Source organism: Passer domesticus, chromosome 2 (assembly GCF_036417665.1).
Source record: "Passer domesticus isolate bPasDom1 chromosome 2, bPasDom1.hap1, whole genome shotgun sequence".
NCBI lineage: Eukaryota > Metazoa > Chordata > Aves > Passeriformes > Passeridae > Passer > Passer domesticus.
In genome coordinates this window covers 48,432,325-48,447,397 of record NC_087475.1, presented here as the reverse complement: position 1 = coordinate 48,447,397, position 15,073 = coordinate 48,432,325, and positions in this window count along the sequence as shown.

The following is a 15,073-nucleotide window of genomic DNA, read 5'->3' as shown; positions in this document are numbered from 1 at the left end:
TTTTATTGGATGTAGTTTTAATCTTAATTGTGGATATTTATTAAAATCTAAAATATAGACCAGAATAAGTTAAATATAAACAAAATATTTAAATATAATTATCTTTAAAATGAATAATTAAAATGTTTGCTACTTCTGTATACCAGAAAGACAGAAATTTTGTTACTAAAATTTACTTCTGCATTAACTTGATTGCTTCCATTTACTGAATGATTTTAATAAGCAGTAGAATAAGTAGGATAAGTAGAGTGATATTCAGCTGCTGTGTCAAAGAAATGAGGCTCAGCTTTTGCTTTTAGTTAAACCTCTAAATTATCACAGTCAACAGAATTCCACTGACTTAGTGTTAGTCTAAACTAATAACAGGTTCTGAAGTCTACTCTGTTCATGTAGGATCAGCTAAAGAAATGTTCTGTCTAGCATACAAATGTTCCTAATGAAATTAATTCTGGTATTGGAAGAGCATGGGTAGGATTAACTTCAATGAATTACCACTAGAAAAAATGTTGAGTTTCCTAAACAGGATGTTGTCTCATTTGAGACACAGCACTGATGTTATTGAAATATCCATACTTGGCCAACAAAAATATGTGAAAGAGAAATATCTCTGCCCTTCCAGAAGAGCAGATGGTAGCCCAACAGCATGCTCAAAAGTGTCTGTAACAACTCTAGATACTTATGCCAAATTAATTTTCCTGTCCTGATGAAGGTAGGCTCATCTTCACTGAATGATTTGCCTGCATCAAAGGTGATCTTGCCTCCTTCCACTGATTGGGTGGAACCAGGAGTACCTTGTCCAAGATGGACAACTCTGAAACAACAGAAGATAAGCAAAATCATTCTTATTTTAATTGACACAACATTACTTAATGGTAATAGGCATAAGTAAATGCTACTGAGATAAAATGATACATTAAAGACTTTTTTTTTCCTACTTAGAAATATATTTTGATCAAAAGTATGACTAAAATTAATAATGCCCCTATATTAATGTAGGCAATAGTCAGCAGGCTCTTATATTAAAGATAGGGGAGAAGTAGAAATATCATTCAGATGAAAAATATTTATTTTGTTGTCTTTAATATACAGTAAAAACAGGGTCACATATCTTGCATCATTCATATTGAGACCAGTGATGCTTTTGCTGTCTATTTTATTGGGAGAATGATCTAATATATTTTTTTTCCACAAAATATAAAGATGGTTTGTTATTTAAAGCTATGCAACATATACATAGAAAAAAATCAGTGGATAAAGCAGAAAGAAACTTTTATAATTTAAAGCACAAATAGTTCTTGCAGGTCATCTCACAAAACACCTGAATTAAGGAAAAAAAGTAGGAAAGAAAAAGACACCGGAAAAAAAAAAAAGATGGAAAGAGAAAGGGAGGCCTGTTTTTAATCTTCATGCCTGTCATTTATTTCTTTCACACAAAAAGTATGGTACACAGGTGGCTGAATGTCAAAGATCGTACCCTGTCTGCATGCTTCATAAGGCATGGGACAAATATATGAAACAGGCTGGGTGAACAGAAAAATCACAAGAAATGGGTGCATTTTTAGTGAACCAGGTCAAAGGTTGCACTGCTTTTGGTGTTTTACAAATGTTTGACAGATTAAATGCCCAACTCCCATGGTTAGCAAGTAAGCCATGCAAGTAAGAATACTCATAAGAAATAAAACTTCATTCAGTGTCCTTATTCTGAGGGATCTGGGTCAACTAGCCTATGTAACACATGCATGATCTCAGTACACAGGCACACTCCTGAATTATGTTGGATTTTGGAAAACACCAAAAATAATTTTGTAATGGTAAATTAACACCCAGGTAAGGGATTAATAAAGGATCTCAAAATGGATGACTTAAATCTCAAAAAGTGTTAGAAGTAGGCAGATAGGATACTTCTATAACAATATTTTCAAATTATTTCTTGTTAAGGCCACAATGTATTCATTCTTATTCCCAGCAGTCATCAGTTTGAAATTTAAGGTAAAATGCTATGATTGTTTGAAATAACATATTTTCACATAGTGGCAACATGACAAAATTCTTGGTAGTCCTATGAGAGTATCGTAAATGCACTTGGGGATCAGTGAACTGTGTATATATATATACACACATATAACTATATAAATATATATATATAAAACTGTATATAAACTGTTTGTACAAGTATTGATCCTTACACACATCTGTACTGTGGCAAAGTATCATTTCAGAAGAGGTTGTCTGAGTGTTATTACAGTGACTCTGAGATTCTGCGTTTGTCTCTGTTGGGTCTTTCTTCGCTTTGTCAATTTCTCAAGGTAGAAAGCATTTATTCTGCTTGGTGACTTTTTCTTCACAAATGACTATTAGAATTATTGTGTCAAGAATCCACACTATTTTGCATCTTCTAAATCTATGGTCCTTACTTTAAAATGTTTCTTAAAGTAAGTTTTTATTTGTTCTCTGTCCCTGAATATTTCCTTTGGTAACTGGGGATGGGCTCAGGACTGGACAGCATTATATGCTAGCACAGAAAAAGTGTGATTTGAGACCAGATTTGATTATGGCTATGGAATACTTTTATTCTACATTGAAGATTTTTGTATATTTTCCTAAGGAAGCAAGGTTTACAAGGTCATACTTACTCCTTTTTTTTTAATTCTCTTGATCAGTCTCATTCTGTTCTTTCACCCTTAATCAAACAAATTGCAGCACATTTCAGTCAAACTGTACATAAGGAAGTGGTGTCAGACAGAGATACTTCTTTAAGTAATTCAGAGCTAAAGTGATGAAAAAAGATATTAGATGTGTTGATGACTGTGGGTTGTTGCTTGCTGCAGCTAAGTCTCCCTGTTACTGAATACCAAAGAAGCCACATGGAAGAGGAAATTTCCCCATAAAGTTTCAATCAAAGTTTGCAGTCAACCATAAGCAGCAAAACCATAGAAAATCAGCCTCCACGAGTTATGGTACTCAAATAACTTCTTGTGTCACTAAAAATGATTGTATTTTCTTTTCTTCCTTAGACTTTGCAATAGAGGGGTTTCTATCAGGGCTTACTTAATTTGACTGAATTACACTGAAAGGTATCTCAACCTGGTTTGCAGCTTTCTCTGAATTAATGCATTTCTGCAGCATTTTGCTCCTGAGAAACATGGTATTTTTGATTCATGTTTTGAGTACTGAAAATTCTGAAAACTTTCTAAGCAACAAAGGAGTCCTCTCAATAAGGATGTCAGAAGAATCCCATACTTATGCCTATGCTGCATGGAAAATTGTAAATCAAACAAGTTTAGCCTTAAAAATATACTCCAGATATTATTTCAAGCTGATGCCACTTTTTGCAGCTGTCACTGACAGCTTTTTCGAGAAGAATCTTCAAAAAGGTCAAAGGCTTGTGAAACAGCAAGTTTCAAAATATGGTAACCTTGGGTGTGGCTACTGAGAAAAGAATAAGATTTACTATAGTAAGAAGAATGGATAACTGCTATTATTTTTGCTCCGTATCCTACCTGTTTGGTTGAGATATACAGAAGTAATTTTATTTTTTAGCTACAGACTTTACAAAAGAGAAGATGCACATTCACCAACTCAGAACAGCTGGTTGGGCATGTCTTCCTGAATGTTAGTGTTTGTATTTGTGTATATGTTCATGCACACGTGATTTTTATATTCATGCCGTTTCTGTGTATGAACTATGTGAAATTTCAAAATAATTAAACAGATCACAAAGAAATTGAAGGGCATATACCTTACTGAAGCCTCCTTTTTAGGACATACATTGTGGCTTTATTTGGAAAAAAATACATGTTCTGTTCTTTCCCGTGATTTTTCGTGCACATATGCATAAGAGTTAGATTTCTGTACTGGGTAAAATAAGTCATATTACATTTGAGTGTAAATCTTTTGACAAAAGGAGTGCAAAACTGTGACATTTCCTCTTCTAGATATATTTGCTGCTTCATTTCAGAGACAGACATGGAATGACTGACTCACTGAGACTCTGGGCCTCAAGTCCAGGCATGGATGAAAAAAGTGAGATTTCACAGGTGCCTCTCCCTGTTCCCACATTTTTTATGCTATGCATAGGCCACATACAGCCCCTCAGAAGGCAGTAGCCACACACCAGACCTACTCTCAGAGAGCTGCTTCTCCATTCTGCTTGGCTTAGCTAAGTAGCCCCCTGCCCAGGTGAACTGCAAAGTCACCTTTAGATTTGACAGCAGAGTAACACCTTTTAAGAAGCTGGAAATTCTGGGTAATCACATGCCACATCTAGGCTGACCAGCAGTTCCATGGGTTTGACTGTTGCAAAACTGTGTTCTCCTCATTGCCCGTGGTGCAGACATGGTCAGAGCATGCTACATCTGTCTCAGCATGCTTCTTTGGGTCTTCTTTTTATTGAAAGAGATATTCCATGTAACAGAATTTTAAGACAACTTTGTGCAAAGGATTTGAAAGATACATACTTGTTGAGGCAAATCTCCTGCTACCTGATTGTTTCACCCCAAAAGCAGCTTCCAAAATTATATTGCAAATGAAAACCAACCCACAATCTGTTTAATTCTCCATAAAGCTCTAGCTCCAAACTTCCTCTCTCATTGCTAGTTCTTATCTCTGAGTTGACACAATATAACAAATTCTAATGTACCAAGATTCAAAGCAGTTTAAACCCAGAGAAAGGTCTTGAAGTGAATAGAAATAACATACTATAATAACATGCTGTGTGATTCTTCAAGCAGCAAGAATGATCACTGATACATAATGCAAGACAAAGAAGTTTTCATGCTAGGCTGAAAAAGAGAAATCCAAGAAGACAAGACCACTCCCATACTTTAAAGGCTGTGGTGTCTCCTGGATACAGAATTGCAAAAAGTTGAAAAAAAGAGCAATTGCAATTCTGTCTTGCTCTCCAAATATAGAACAGGTGATACTTCCTTAGGTAAAACCCCTGTGTGAATAGTTATGGTAGAACTCAATGCGCTCCCCTTTGAAACTACAAATGTAAGAGCAAAAAGTTTTTCAAATGTGTCCTTTTTAAGGACTCTCTCAGTTTTAGAAGGAGTATATGTAGCTCACATGGAAAGAAGCATTGCCAACATAAACATATTTTTTCTTTGATATAAAAAGAAAGTCATTTGTATAAAACCCAAATAAATCTATAGTGTTTACATTTAGTTATGAGTTTGAGATATTTTTTCTTTCTTCTGAAATCTTTTTATATGTACTTACATATGTGTGCTTGAACATATAAGCATAAACATATCTGTTTGTACATATCTGGAAGTAGGGGTGATATATTTTTGTACTAATATTTGAATGATAGTGAAAGAAATTTATCCTACCATAGCTTGAGAACTGTGAATTTCAGTCAACTGGTGATAAATCAAAAATTTTCCCTTCTCTTAAACACACATGGAATTACTTCTCAGGTGAAAACAAACAAAAAAATCTATTTGAAAATTATTTAAGCTAAATATCTTGAGCACAAAATTGTACAAAAGCTGCACCAAAATTCTTTCTTTAAAACGCAGAAAGAATGTATCTAATTTTTTTTGAACACTCTTTTAATTTTGCAGTGGTTTGTTGGATGATAGATTGAAGAAGAAAGCAAAGAATAGCATGTACTGTACTCTATATTGGTTATTACCCTAAATACTGTGAATATACTAGATATATATACGAAAATACAGACACAACGATTTTGCTGGAGAATTTAGAAGATGAATAAGAAGATAATAATAATAATAATAATAATAATAATAATAGGAAAAAATGCTTTACATTGAATAGTAATTTTAAAAATTAGCCATTACATTCTTCAGGAATAGTTAGGAAATGCAAATACTGCTAGTATCATTGTCTACAGTTCTTATATTGCAAAATAAAATATAATGGTCAAGAAATAAATTAACTGAAACTCAGTTTACTGAAAGTTTCCTGAAGGTTGACTGAAAGTCATTGGGTCCCACCTGCTCCTAGGAGCTGGACCTACTTAAACCAGGTTGTTCTGGACCATGTACAGTCAAGTTCTAAATACCTCCAGTGACAGATATTCCAATTTTTTTTTCAGACAACTTGTTTAAAAAACCTTTCTGTGAGTTAAACAATTCCTTACAATTAATTAGAATTTCTCTTGTTCCAGCCTGTGTTGAGTTCCTCCTCTTCTGTTGCTGTGAACTTCTGAGAAGAATGAGTCTCCATCCTCTCTCAGTACCCTACTATGCTAGTAGCAAACAGATGTAACCTTGATCTTGGTCTTCTCCAGGCTGAATAGGTTCACTTCTCTCTGTCCTTCTACAACTTGTTCCTGATTACACAGGAGTCCCCCTCCACTCCAATATTTGTCTGCACTCTTGCTTCTACAAACCTGAATTAACCCTCTCTGAAGCAGCAGAGAAGACAGTCTGATAGCTTGTGTTCAGCTGGTGTTGAGGAGTGTTCTGCCTTCCCAGCCAGAGGATCCTGCATTTGCTTTTATTAAATTTTAAAAGGCTCCTGTTAGCCTGATTCTGAAGCCTGTATAATTCTCTCTGAATAAGCCCTTCACCCCAGAAAATCAGGTACTTCTCCTGCAATGTGATATCTGTGAATACTCTCAAAATTCAATGAAACAATTTTGGTTTAGTTTAATAAACTAGTGGTTCCATTATGTTTTTCATGAGTATACATTTCTGCTCTGTTCAAGGCAATCATGGATTCCAAATACAAGCTCCACACCACTTTTGCATTGTGGAATGTCACTTTGTGGTAACAGTGGAAGAAGCAATAGTGCTGCTGCTGATTAATAAATTAATGAAAAAATAGTGGCTATTTAAAATATTTAAAAAAATCCAATCTCAAGTACCTAGAAGAAGAGGAAGTTCTCATATGCTCAGGGACTTAAGCAGTAAACCTGCAGGATGTGGAAAACCTATATTCAGATCACCTCTCTGCATGAATTGTTTCAATGAATGCTTGGTCCTAACTTAAAACTCAGATAAAAGGGCTCTTTCAATGTCTCCTGTTGACACTGCTCCATTGCATATATTCAGTTAAATATTTACTGGAGAGAGGTGGTCATGTGTTCCGATCTCCTGAGCAAGTGTCCTACCTAGAGGACTGGAGAGATAATCTTGTTCTCCATCTCAATCACATTTTGAGCATTTTATCTCAAGTGGAACAATGTCAACAGGAAAGGTTGAAAGAAGTGTCCTAAGAATATCTTGTAGACTTACAGTTCACACCTTTGTCCAATTCAGAATGGGGACTGAAACAGTATAAATAACCTTTCAGGTAAATTGCCTAATCATCAAGTATTTTCAAATGTCTCCCTCAATCTCTCTGCCCGGAGTAACTTTTTATAAATTACTTAAATACAGATTGAGATAACATATAATAGAATGACTCTTTTACCTGACGGCATGTTTTCAAGCTGAGAGATTGTTATTCAAACCTCCTTGGGCAAAGGAAGAACTGAGATGATAAGCAAGATATTTTATAGTGCTCATTTTATCACAGTTAAGAAAAAAAATAAAGATATTAAAGCTCATTTACTTCAGAAAAATAAATTATCATGTGTAAACCATGTGCTCCCTGGAAAAAAACAGGTTTTGTCATATATTTACTGTCAGAACATAAACCTGTCACATAAATGTTTTTCCACAGGTGTAAGTGCCTCATACCCAATTACTTCACATCATGAACTTAGATTTACTCTGCCTCATGCAAGAAGCTAGAACTGTATTTCTTGACCAGAAATATTTTCAGTTTCAGTCTTAAACTGACACTTTAGAATTTTTTCTGGGTTGATTCAAATTGAATGATTACGGAGATTATGATAGGGAAACAAACCTCCAAAAGAAACTTTGTGGCTGTTGTGTACTCTATCATTTTTGAAAAAGGCCTTGGAGTTTTCCATGCTTCTCATGTTGTTAGCCATACCAGATTGGTGGTTTTGTCTGCAAGCCAGACTATAAATCATTATCAGTGTTAGGCCTGATATTCACTATTAATGCCTTGTTTTCCCTACTGAAATATATTTTTGTGCTTGTTTTCTCTTGATCCTTGGCATTCTACTGACCATCAATCAAAAGAACAAGTTGTACATTCCTCTCTGTCTTGCCTCAGTGAACCCCTGATTTTCTTGACCATTAACCACTCTCTGGAATGTACATTTACTGTCGGCATCTTTAGGCCCCCGCATCCCCCTCCCCCGGCTTTGGGCCCTTCCTGGCACCTGGTTGCAAAGCAATATTTCCCATATACTGAATAAAGAGCATGTCATAGGCTGTTTGACATGGTCTGGGAGCCCACAGAAAACCACTGATGCACAAACCATTTTTATTCCACAAGACTGTGGGAGCCTGGAAGAATAAGCAGTCTTTCTGCTAGGGCAAACTCACCTCATACACAAAACACAATATTCCTACCTTTACTGTTTAATAGGTTTCATTTTCATGCAGAAAAGGATTGCAGACTGATGTTTATAGAAATTTGTATCTCAAGAGAATTTTCCTTGAAATGTGTGATTTCAAAAGCTTGATTTCATGCACCAGCTGTTCTCTTTCTTTACAAAAATGCAATGTTTACTGGAGTGAGGAACTGTCTTCATTCATTATTCAGGAGCACAGAAGTTTTGACTTTTTCTTGAGCTTCTTCAATACCCTTCAAAGGGAAGGAAAAGGAAAATGGTTCAACATAAGTTCAGTTAGATGGCTGAATAACTTGTAGTGGTATTTCCCAGAAGGCTGCTAGTTCAAGTACTTTCTTTTATAAAATATATATATCAATAGATCTCTTTTCCTTATTGGACTCCTTGTTTTTGATTGGGCTGAAAGCTAATACATATTTTATCATGCTTTGAGAAGAGAAAATTGCATGCATATACTATATCAGTCTGCAGCTTTATCTTAGCCTTGTTTTTTTAGCACTAAAACGAATCAACTTTGCCAAATAAAAGGCTATGAAAAGTTGAAAAGATTCATTTTTCAAAGCCTTCTAACTCACTCATGATGCTTCCTTGTTCATACTCTACCGATACATTCACAGTAGTTCTGATGAGATTTGTACCTTGATACTAAACAGTCTGTGGTTCTTTGTATGCATATTTTATTACAATATTTCCAACCAATTAATTGACTTTCATCTGTAATTGATTTAGCATGATGTAGCTAACAGCAATACACCCTCCAAAAAGAAAAGTCATGACATTTCTTGCTCAGAAAGGTCATATTTCTTACTATCTGATGTGCAACTTAGCTAAAACATACTTGAATTATGTAAAAAAAAACCCCAAAACAACAAAATCAAAAATCCCAAACCAACAAACTGCTGAAGTTAATTAGAATTAAGGACTGAAATAATCTTTTAATCACACAATATTAGAGGGGGAGGCTGGAAAATGAACAGATAAGTTACTACTGCCAGTCCAGCAGTTTATGTACCTACCATCTGGCAACGAGACATAGTGGTAACTTCTAGATGCTTTGCTCCACTCTGGCAATGCAAAATAGCTATGAACCTGGCTTAATTAAGTTTATGACTGTGTTGCATTGGTAGAATTATTTTAAGTAGCAGCTGTCATGTAGCTGTGAAGTTGATGTGTACCTCCTAGGCCTTTATATCTCATATTTTGTGATTTAAACAAAGAGTGGAAAGATGTGTGTAACTCTACTAGAGAAATCTTACATACATTTGTAGCAGGGGCTAAGCACTTCAATTATTCCATATATGAAAGTAAGTATGTGGCTGTAATTTAGAGTGGGATTTCTATTTTCCAGATTTAGATATCTAAGCATTTAAATCTGAGCTCATCTTCTTGAGTTTCTTGTGTAGTGAGTGGAATAAGCAGAAGTTGTTCTTATACCTCCCTTTTTGTTTAAGATGAATTGACTTTTAGATTGCCTATTACACAGAGCTTATATAAATATATTCAGGCTTAAATTTCTGATTTTTGGGTACCTGATTTTTAGATTCGCTATCTTAGTGACATGCACACTTACTGAACAGAAAAGCCATTAAATGGCAGATACTAAGTTGGGTGAACTGCAAGGTTTTCTTGCAAAGGTAAATACTTCTCATCATAAGATTTTTGTTTTCTTCTCTTTGCTCCTTACTGAGGTTTCATTTATAGAATGGACTGTGGAATTCCTAGACCCTTCATCTTTATTTGTATCAGTCCTGCCAAGAACAAGAACTGCATTTTGGTTCCTTACAGGTTGTAAGGTTGAGAAAAAACTGAGAATCAGGAAGCTGTAGATACTTTGTTCTTAGGTGGATATACCTATTTAATGGGTTGATATATTTTAAAAATATTTTAAAATATATTTTTATCTTTTAATATTATCTTTTTCCTACTTCATCACATTTTTCTTTATATGATGACTCATATTCTCCTGCTCTAAATTCAGTTTTTAATGACAATACTTTAAAAATACCTCTCATATCTATAAAAAGTTGTATTAATAGCAGAACATAAAGGAATTACCTAAATTTTTTTATACACACAGAACTTCATCATCATTAATAAAGAAGATTTCTACAGATCACAATCTCTTTTAAACACAGTTTAATCGGCAAAATTTGACTGCTGTTGAAGATCTTGGGGTTTTTTGAGCCTAGAAAAGACCATATGAATAAAATTTCCAGGAACTTCTATGCAAACTTATTTCACTATAAACCAGATGCCTGTTCTTTCTTATACTACAGATTTGTCAACCTATTTGCATGCAGACAAAAGATTAAACTAGCCCAATTAGGTAGCATTGACTTTGGTGGATTTTCCTTTGCATGACGTAAAGCTGGTGATGAAAACCTTATGTACTCATTAAAAAAAGCCTCCATGTTTCTTTAGTTTTCTGTACAGAACATCTTGCTAAACAAAAATAGAAGGAGAGGATTGTCTGCTCTGCTCTGCATAGAGCCTCACCTTGAAAACTGTGTGCACTTTTGGGAGTCACAATATAAGAAAGACTTTCAGCTATTAGAGAGCATCCAAAGGAGAGGATGGTGAAGGGCCTTGAAGGGGAAACTGTATGAGGAATGGCTGAGGTCACTTGGTCGATTCAGCCTGGGAAAGAGGAGACTGATCCTCATTGCAGTCTGCAAATTCCTTCTGAGGGGAAGAGGAATAGCAGGCACTGTTCTCTTCTCTGTCGTGACCAGGACAGGACCCGAGGGAATGGCCTCAAGATGTGTCAGGAGAGGTTTAAGTACAATATTAGAAAAAGTTCTTCAGCCAGAGGGTGGTTGGGTACTGGAACAGATTCCCCAGGGAAATGGTCATAGCACCAGCCTGAGAGAGTTCAAGAAGTGTTTGGATAATGCTCTTGGGCATTACGCTTGGGAACGGTGCAGTGCAGGTCTGTGAGTTGGACTCAGTGACCTTTGTGAGTCCCTTCCAGCTGAGCACATTTTGTGAGTCTGTCTCTTCTCTGAGAGCTCTTTAGCAGAGCTACACTGTGAAAGGTATCCACCTAGACAACAATCTCTGGATCCCATTCCAGAAAGGTTGGATCAGTTTGAATCCACACTGCTCAGTGATAGTCCCTATAGTACAGACTGATTGTATTTTCCTGCACTGAGGTCACCCAGCAAGATCCAGAGATGCAAAAACATGCAATTTTTAAAATTTTGTTTTGTTTTGTGGGTTGTTTTTGTTGTTGTTGTTGTTGTTGTTATTGTTGTTGTTTGTTGTTTTTTGTTTTTTTGGATTTTTTTGTGAGTGTGAAAGACCTGATAAGGTCTTGGTGATGTTAGGTGACTTATAAGGCAGAGGTGCAAAACTCCCTTCCACTTCCTGAATATAGTATGTAGAATAGTCTTTTTCCAAAACAAGAAAAAACCCTAGGTTTCATCCTGGAGAAAACGAATTGGTTTATACTAAGAGAGAGACTAAGAATTAAATTGTCTGTGTAATGGGGATGGTTTGGGGATTAGGATCTGAAGTACAGTAAAGTGGAAGGGTAAATTATTTGCCTTTATGGGAACAGCTGCTCTTCAGTCTTCACTCCAGGGATGGGAATAAAGTTTCAGTACTGAAAGTTACAGATTAAAAAGGAACCCCAAGTAGAAAAAGCTATTGTTATTTCTCGGTGTTAATTTTTCTGCTTGTGCTACTGACATTGGACTTCACCTACTTGATATTTTCACCACATTCTTCCCTGTATTTTTTACTTTTCTTCTCTGCTTGGCACCCTGAAAACACAGATTCCAGTTGGTGAAGAACTTTTTAAAAGCAAATTTTTATGCTAAATAACCCCATAATGACTTCTGAATTCAAAGCTGAGAAAAAAATATCAGTCTATCCTTCCTGTGGCACCAAATAAAAATGCACAATCTCAGGAAGTTGTACTACTTATTTTGATCCTGTCAAATACCTTTGATAATGGTGTGTATGGTGTTGTTTGTTACATAGACTAAATGGGCACTTCATACATTTCCTAGGATGGTTTGGTCAGCTTGTGTACCAAAACTGGTCCATTTCCATACATCAATGTGGCTTCATGGGCATTTTTATGTAGGTTGACAGCTGAGGATCCACCCAAGGAATTTTGCTGAGGGTTAGAGGAAAAAGTGACCCTTTGTGTTGTAGCTGTTTCATGTACACAATAACTTATTGGCTTATTTTAATCCTGCCAAAAAAATAAAACCATAGTCATCAAAAAAACTCCAAGTCTAAATTTTTGTCCAAGGTGATCATCAAATTCCAGATGTAATGTCTTATGGGGAAAGAGATTGCTATTTTGTTTTCCTAATCAATGAGGCAAAATAATCTCAAGAAAGCAAATACACAAAATATCTCATGAGCCAGAAAATCAAACACAGTAAATTATTCTGAAACTCCTGAAAGATTGAGTGAGTAAAATGGCAGAAGGTGGTGCTAAGTAATGGAAACTTGAACAGATTTCTCCACCTCTCTCAGGAAGCTGGGAGTAATAAGTAAGTCACTTCATGTATCTCCTGTTTACTTTCTTCTTATTTCTACTGAAATAGCTTGCAAACCAACATCTAGTAACAGCCAGCCAACTATCAGACATACCTGTATTAATTGATCCAACCTGCTGATCATAAATGACAAAAAATAAATTTTAGCAGGTCTGATGGAAGGTTGATTTATAATTACTTTGGAGCTCTGAATGCTCAAAATTGGAAGTATTTATGTGCTTTTAAAATAATAAAAAATAATACTGACATGAGGTAATAAAAATCCATAGAAATGGACAATTTATGACTAATAAAAGGGGCATTACTCTTGAAGACATGTAATCCCCTAATTGTGCTTTAAACATTAGATAAGATGTGCATTGTTTGAGTACTTTCCATTTGCCAGTGTACTCTTGGCAGACCTTTTAGTAGTTTCAGCAGGAAAGAAATGAAATGAGATGGAAAACATTAAAAATGATACTCAAGATACTATTAAGGCATGTGATCCTCTTATGAACTTGACAATGAGCTATTAAAATGCATTCACTAACTGCAGAACAAAGAGGTAACAGGCAGTACCAAGAAAAGGGGATTATAATGTGGTCAAATAGAGAAAGAGCATAGGTGTAGATTTGATTCTTTATAGTTCATGTGTAAGCAGCACTGAGGAATTTGCCTTTATACGGATCATCAACTGGACTTGCCATTTGGTCAATGAAGCACATTCTCCACTGCATTATAACTGCAGCAGCCTTTTAGGGACTTGATAGGGATTAACATATTGCTTTATTTTCCACATCTGTATATAGCTGCATTAGCCCTGTAACAGACAGCAACCAGCTATTCAGATTTTAAAACAATCCATTCTAGTCTTAGCATGACAGACAATTACCATCACCTGTAAATTGGTGTCCCCACTCCATGGGTATTACCACTTCTCCTCTGTCACCCATGTAGCCCAGAAAGGAATCCCAGGACATTCTGATTTATTTGTCCCCATCAGAGTCCTGAAGAGCACTCTGATGCTCAAAAGCCTTTTAGGAATAAAAGGGAAAATATATCTTTTATGAAAATCCAAGAGGTTATTACTGGCATAATTGAAATTTTAAAGTCAAATCACAGAAGAGATATTAGTACAGATCTAGTTATTACAGAAAATGAAAGAGTAAAATAAGACCCAAATATTACCATAAAGAAGCAACATAACCCTAACCCTAACCCCTAACCCTAACCATGTTAGGGTTTATAGTTATTTTACTATTACTATAAATATGGTTATACAGCAAATAGGATTCATCCTAATTCCTCTACCTGAAGGACTATGATACTGATTTTTTCATCTTTCTTGCCCCAGGGTCCACTCTTTATACCTGCTAACATTGCTTTACAGCTTTCTCTATTGTTAATTGCTTGCAAGTTCATGGTGAATCAAACTTTATATGGTGCATTTTACATAACCAGGTACTTGTTTTTTGTTCTGTGTCACTACTATGGTTGGTTTCTTTGAGGTCCAGGCTTGCATTTTATAAAATGACCACAGAAGGCCTAAACCTGAATGACTTAGAAGTTCCTTGATACTGTACAAGAAGTCAACTGTCCCATATTACAAATAGGAATAATTTTTCTTTTCTTTTCTATGTAAGTTTTTCCTTTTATCACCGAAGGTAGTGAAGGACCTTGCAGTGACTTCAGTGGGTTGACAACCAACCAGATTGCATCCTGGAATTTCAAATTACTTTTTTAACAGTGGAAATTGCATTTTGAAGTTCAGTGGAAATTGTCTGAAGTTAGGTGGCAATTGTTTTACTTAAAATAAAATATCTGTATTATTTACTATTCTTTCAAAGCTTTCTTTTCTTACTTCTGCATCTTTCTTGTCAATGCAATGTAGATCTGAGTAGAGCTGTGGTCTTTTATCAGTTTCTCCGAAGGTGACTATTATTCGGGGGTAACCCTGAATAATATTCTGGTATTTATTCTAATAATTCTTCTGTCATGAAAAATAAGATTGTATTAATCTAATTAGTATTAATCTAATTTTACACTCTTCCATATGCAGCTAGTGACAAATGCTTTCAATATCAGGTTGTTAGTTTCAGTCCATTATGACTTTTACCATTGCTTCTAGCAATTTATTCTACCAATTTACACTTGTGCAATTTTTTAAAAAGGGTTTTAA